Raw genomic sequence first — 7,529 nt, 5'->3', positions numbered from 1 at the left:
AAAAACATGTGAACATAGCCTCAAACAGGACAATGACCCTAAACACACCTCCAAATTGTGCAAGAACTATTTACAGCAGAAGCAGCAGCTGGTATTCTATCATAGGTAATGGAGTGGCCAGCGCAGTCACCAGATCACCACCCCATTGAGCTGTTGTGGGAGCAGCTGGACCGTATGGTACCCCAGAAGTGCCCATCCAACCAATCCAACTTGTGGGAGCTGCTTCTAGAAGCGTGGGGGGGCAATTTCTCCAGCTTACCTCAACAGATTAATAGCTAGAATGCCAAAGGTGTGCAATGCTGGAATTGCTGCAAAAGGAGGATTCTTTGACGAAAGTAAAGTGTGATGTAAGAACAATGTTATTTCACATACAAATCATTATTTCTAACCTTGTCAATGTCTTGTCTCTATTTTCTATTTATTTCACAACGTATGGTGGTGAATAAGTGTGACTTTTCATGGAAAACACAAAATTGTTTGGGTGACCCCAAACTTTTGAACGATAGTGTATATATTGGTATGCCGGGCTGTATATATAATGGTATGCTGGGCAGTATATATATATATATATATATATATATATATATAATGGTATGCTGGGCTGTATATATATATATATTGGTATGCCGGGCTGTATATATATAATGGTATGCTGGGCTGTATATATATAATGGTATGCTGGTCTGTATATATAATTGTATGCTGGACTGTATATATATATATATATATATATATATATATATATATATATATATAATGGTATGCTGGGCTGTATATATAATGGTATGCTGGGCCGTATATATAATGGTATGCTGGGCTGTATATATAATGGTATGCTGTGCTGTATATATAATGGTATGCTGGGCTGTATATATGTAATGGTATGCTGTGCTGTATATATATAATGGTATGCGGGGCTGTATGCATATATAATGGTATGCTGGGCTGTATATATATATATATATAATGGTATGCTGGGCTGTATATATAATGGTATGCTGGGCTGTAAATATATAATGGTATGCTGGGCTGTAAATATATAATGGTAGGCTGGGCTGTATATATAATGGTATGCTGGGCTGTGTATATATATATTATGGTATGCTGGGGTGTATAGCTAAAGGTGTAACCAGTAGGAAGAGGGAGATTGTGATGCCGCTGTACAGAGCTCTAGCGACATCACATCTGGAATACTGTGTCCAGTTCTGGAGACCTCACCTACAGAAACAGAGACTACAAAAATGGTGGAGGGTGTGAGGCATAAAACATCATGAAATACTTAAGGATGTGATTGTGTATAGTCTGGAAGAAAGAAGAGAAAAGGGGGGACATGATGGAAACCTTTATATATGTTACAGGACTAAATAAGGTTCAGGAGTTTTTACTTAAAGAAAAAAACTGAGCACAAGAACAGGAGGACACATTGAGAGGTTATTGGGGTAAAGATCAGAAAAAAAAGAGAAAATATTACTTTACTGAAAGTCTAAAAAAAATAGTAGATGCTTGCAAGAAATACATACAGAAAACTTCCGCTGACCGAATCAGCACAGATATTCACCGCACCTGGGGTACAGCATTGTACTGTTCATCCAAATCCAGATACGAAAGCAGAAGTGAGCCAGCAATCCAGGGAATGGTCCAATACTCCTTATTTGTTCAAAGCTTCATAATAAAAACACTCATAGCAAAAAAAGTATCTAATGTATTTCAATCAACTTGTGACCATGTTCAAGTTCTTTTCTGTACCTATTCGGGTTTAAACTCAAACCTTAAAGCACACTTTTGGGTCTGGGTCTGCACAAAACTCCTAATATGTTTGGGAAATGAGCAGGACATAGTCACTAGCTGATCACAATCAAGCTGGGGGGCTGTTCTCATCTCTGCACGGATACATTGGCATCCCATTTTCCCAAGATGCCGCCATTTCTGCCATTCTAAAGACAGAAGACCAGCCAGGAAGGATTGGAAAAGATGTCAGAAGTGTTGTGCAAGCAGGCTCGGATGCTGATCGAATAAATGACAGCCAGTTATAGTTTTTTGTTCTCATTTTTGTATATTTTTTCTCCCTTAAGGGATGTTTATAAGAAATACACAAAAATTAGAGCAAAAAATTTCATAACTTTTTGCAAAACTCATTACTAATGGGACAGGAAACGCTTGCAATTGCCGGCATTCTCCGCATTCATTTGTATGTGTTTTGCATTAAAGTAATACGTTTTTTTCACCATCCCTGGGGGATGTGAAGACAGCGCCTGTTTAATGAATCAGCACTCATGGGCGTTATAAGCCGATGTAAAGATTTGAATCTTCTTGAAACAAAAGTTGTTATTTCACTGCAAGCACAATATAAGGCTATGTTCACACTACGGATGAGTTCGGCCGTTCCGTGACTCCGGCCGGTCAGCCCGGATCATCACGGCCGGTACTTAAGTACCGGCTGGATGATCTTTCCTCCATGGAGCTCTGATGCGGGCGCATCAGCACGCGCCCGCATCAGAGCTTCCCATAGCCCACTGTGAAGCAAGCGCCCGGAGCCGCTCGCTTCACTGTGTGAACTGCCAGGTCCCTCTGCGGACGGAATTCATTGAATTCCGTCCGCAAATAATGGACCTGTCAGTTGTTTGCGGCGCCGCATGGGAACCGGCTGGAGCGTATACGATGTGTGTACGCTCCGGCCGGGATCCCATAGCAAACAATGCTATGTTCCACCCCGCAAATCTACGGCTGTAGTTCTGCGGCGAGAACTACGGGCGTAGATTTACGTAGTGTGAACATAGCCTAATATTGAAAGTGACTAGAATTTTCTGGTCGTGTCATTTGTTAAAATATAATTGGATTCATCACGGGTCAGCGATTCTGATTTGGTACCCACAGTGTATGACCGCATACATACATACATACATACATACATACATATATACATATATGTACTGTTTAGTTATCAAGATGATCCAAATCAGCATAATTTAGAAGGGTATAAGACGAGTTTTTAACCCAGAAAAATCTTCTCAAAAGTCAGGGGTCGTCTTATATGCCAGGTTTCGTTTTATAGGGCGGGTGCTAAATAACTTCGGAACCGGACTGGAGATTTTGCCGTCGCTGCATACAGTGGGAAGAGCTCAAAGAAAGCCACTTCCCCGCTGTATGCGAAGGCCATATGAAGGGTAGAGCAAGCTGCAGGCGTCCAGGGTATGGAAAAAAGTGGCGATGTACCCAGAAAAACACACCTCTGTCACCTGTCTGGTCCGCCCTTGTATCCTACCGGTATTACTGCACCTCCTTCTCTGCCTCTAAGATCTCACTGCTGTCTGATGTTTTTTATTAATTTTTATTTGGTGTGTGTTGAAAGAGGGGTAGTCTTATACGGAGAGTATATCCCAAACTCTATATTTTAACAAAAAAAAGTTGGGGGTCGTCTTATACACCGGAAAATATGGTATTTGTTTATGTTATTAATATTTTCAATACCCAACGCCACTATGAAAAAGTCAGTTCCACGTCCGTGCACACAGATTCCTTTCTGCCTTTGCCTGTCTAGCCATATTAACTCATAACATGATAAATAATAGTTTATTATAACCATAGCTACTCATTACTAGTCACTATAGCAATAATTTCTATTGACCTGTATATGCTATTCTTTGACTTTTATGATTTTCCTAATGATATTCTTGTAAGGAAGCTTATCAAATCTCCGAGCTATAATAGAGTTCTGTAACCTATATAAGAGGTATTTATAGAAAACTGTTAGCAGTCTCATTCCTCATTCATTTTTAATTGACCCAATTATCCTACTTGTTTTAAATGTGCAAAAATTAAATCATGATGCTGGTTATGTGTCGCTAATCAGCCGATAATGAGTACAGTGTAACCTCGGCGTGCACTACTGCATAGGCTCCGCCAGTCTACAAAACAGAAACATAAATAACATTAGTTAAAACACAGTGACATCAGTAATTATTCACATTTGACAGTAGATAATATCTTATTGGGTTAAAAGAAAACGACTTTACGCTATTTTTTTTACCTTCTTTTATATTATTACGTTGATTAAAAATAGAAGACTTGTAAATGTCATGACCTCCATCAGAAATCTACACAAAGCCGAGAGTCAAAAACATACAAGTAATTCCAGCCGTTTCTTGTAATCTTGAACTCAAGATCCCATGCTTTAGGCTTGTAAATCAAGGCGCAATTACTTTTTACGTAAGCAGCTTGTGTAACTAGGACCAGATCTAAAAAACGTGACGGTATAGAACTGTGTTTGAGAAGCAACCGGATGGTAAAACTTGTAGGAAGTTTGGTGTAATGCATGACCGGCAATATATCCATAGAGTGTTATATATTATTACGAGAGATGAGCAAACCGAGCCACCCAAACCCAGATTCTTTTCTTACTTTACAAAAAGTTTGATTCGCTACTGAACCAAAATTTCTTCAAAGTTTAGTGCGGTACAGAAATCTGCCACTGCTCATGTAGCAAAAAAAAATAAAAAACAAACATATTCTCACCTGTCCATGGTCCCCAGGGGTCTTCTGGTAGCTCTCTAATCCCGTCCCAACGTCTTCTGTGGTGAAGGCCCGCTCAGCCACCAGCTGACTAGGATGGGGCAGCAGCGCCGCCTGTGATTGGCTGAGCGGGCTGTCACTCTGGTCTCTAAACAATGAAAGGCTGATTTGGACAGAACAGCACTATGTCCTGTGATTGGCTAGAGACAATACAAGAGTGACGGCCTTCACCGTAGAAGATGATGGGACAGGACCAGAGAAGAAGCATCCCAAAAAAACGCATTAAAACAGCTAAAACCCTGCAGGTGTTCAGCTGTTTTAATGCTGTTCGTTAAGATTCGGTTTACAGTAAAGTTCGGTGAAACTTTTGAAAGGTTGACTCATCTCTATTACGTCTACCGTCTACAGAATAAACTGTTGTGGTTTAAATTATCCATCTCTCTTTGCTTTCTCTATTCTTTGGCACAGCTTGCCCTTGGAGAAGACTGGAAATTTTTTTGGGAAGATCCTTCATATGAAGTAAGTACAATAAAGGTGGATTTATTCCTAGCTTTATCAAATAGCTTCGGTCTCACACCATTTTAGTCCACAGTTTCTCATTTACTTAAAGGGGTTATCCAAAAACAGCTCCTTTTCTATCCTCAGTTTGGATGTGGTTTTGCTTCTCACTTCCATTGAAGTAAATGGAGCTGAACTGCTATACCAAACTCACACTGGGAACAAGTGTGGTGCTGATTTTGCAAGAAAGTAGCTGTGCTTTTTTAACCCATTTAATAACCAAAGCCCCTACTCTACGGAAGTGGGTTGGGTATAGGCTATATTTCACATTGGCAGGTCAGCTGAGGGTGGAGATAGTAATGAAGCATACTGTATCTACTGATCATTGCTCATACCATTCTTATTGTCTTCTCATAAAACTGTTATTACCCCATTCTCCGTCCTACTATCAACTCTCAAGAAGTTAATAGAGTTAATAAGTTAATAGAGCAGACTTACTTAAAAATAAGGAGAAGAGAGACAATCGATTCTTTTGGTAACTAAAGCTTTTTTATTAAAGTGACTCTGTACCCACAATCTGATCCCCCCCAAACCACTTGTACCATCAGTTGTTTTAATCCAAGATCTGTCCTGGGGTCAGTTCGGCAGGTGATGGTTATTGTCATAAAAAAACAGCTTTTAATCCTGCAGTGCTGTGTCTAACGGCCGGGGCTTACATTTGTATATACATTAGGCTGGCACCACCTCTCCGTCCTTCCTCCCCACGCTCCTCATTATTAGGAATGATCCAGGAACATTTACTGCTGTTTGAGCTTTGCACAGGTGTATTAACAATCCAGCCCATGTGCCGAGCTGCCACAGGTGGGGGAATAGGAAGCAATCTGCCTGGATCATTCCTAATGATGAGGAGGGTGGGGAGGAAGAACAGAGAGGTTGTGCCAGCCTAATGCATTTACAAATGTAAACCCCGGCAGTTAGACACAGCGCTGTAGGATTAAAAGTTGTTTTTATCACTATAACTGCATCACCAGCGAACAGACCCCAGGAAAGATCTTGAATTAAAAGCAGCTATCTGAAGGTACAAGTGGTTTGGGGGGGGGGTCAGATTGTGGGTACGGAGTCGCTTTAAGCACAGTGACATGGCAATAGGGGGCGCAATGTTAGAGGGGACAGTGGCGCAGTACACTAGAGCAGACAGTGGCACACTCTACTAGAGGAGACAGTGGCACAGTACATTAGAGGACAGTGGCACAATACATTAAAGGGGAAGTGGCAATGTATAGTAGAGGGGACAGTGGCACAGTACATTAAGGGACAGTGGCATAGCACTCTAGAGGGGACAGTGGTGCACTACATTAGAGAAGATGGTGGCACAGTACATTAGAGGAAAGTTGCACAGAGCGTTAGAGGGGGCAGTGACAAAGTACACTAGTAGGACAGTGGCACAGTACAAAAGAGGGAACAGTGGCACAGTAAACTAAATGGGACAGTGGTACAGTACACTAGAGGGGACAGTGGCACAGTACATTGTAGGGGACAGTGGGGCAATACAGTAGAGGGGACAGTGATTCGGTATATTAGAGGGGATAGTGGTATAGTACACTAGAGGGGACAGTGGCACAGTACATTGTAGGGGACAGTGGGGCAATACAGTAGAGGGGACAGTGATTTGGTATATTAGAGAGGACAGTGGTACAGTACATTAGAGGAACAGTGGCATCGAGTACATCACTTTAAGATAGTAGACTGGCGTCGGTGCAGGGATGTGGTTCCCGTGCACAGCGCCGGTCTATTCCTGGGCATCAGCCTGATATGAAGCACTGGAGTTGGGCCTGCCAGCCCCCAGTGTGATGAGACCTCCTCCGCTCTGTGGGTAGAACAGCACACTGGGGGCCAGCCCGTCCGCCTCCAGTGCTTCAGGCTGGGCTGGCGTCGTGCATGGGAACCGAGCCGCCGGCACCAGCATCCCCTTGCCAACGCGAGTCTATTGATGTAAAAATCTGACGGTACATTCACTTTAAATAATTTTGAGAATTTACTATAAAATGTTTAAAAAGAAAACTGTGAACCAGTAACTATTAAACAGCATTTAATTAAACTAAACTTTGTATAATAAAATTATATTGTTTGATTTAATTATTGGATTTCGCATTATGGGTGTACCACCTACCAAACACGAAGAAGCCACAGGCTCCCACTAATGGCAGCATCTTTACTTACCATGCTGTCATTTTATAGTAACTTAACGTCTTCTCCCGGATCTTTTCTAAGACGTTCACGGAAGAGTTTTGCATTTTTTAATGATATCTGAACCAATTAGCTAAAAGTAACAGCTAAACAGCACCTAGTTTTGTATCAGCGTGCGCCGCTCTACGAACTGACAATGTAGCAAAATGAAATGTCAGAAGAAATTTAATGATATCTTATTTGAGCTCTGTAAACGGTTGCGTATATTAATTTTTCTGCCCCATGTTAAAATACCGAATTGAATAGCTGGATTGCAATTTGACTATAGAAACCTG

This window comes from Dendropsophus ebraccatus, chromosome 15 (genome assembly GCF_027789765.1).
Source record: "Dendropsophus ebraccatus isolate aDenEbr1 chromosome 15, aDenEbr1.pat, whole genome shotgun sequence".
NCBI lineage: Eukaryota > Metazoa > Chordata > Amphibia > Anura > Hylidae > Dendropsophus > Dendropsophus ebraccatus.
The sequence above is the reverse complement of the archived record's forward strand: the minus strand, read 5'-3'. Positions refer to the sequence as shown.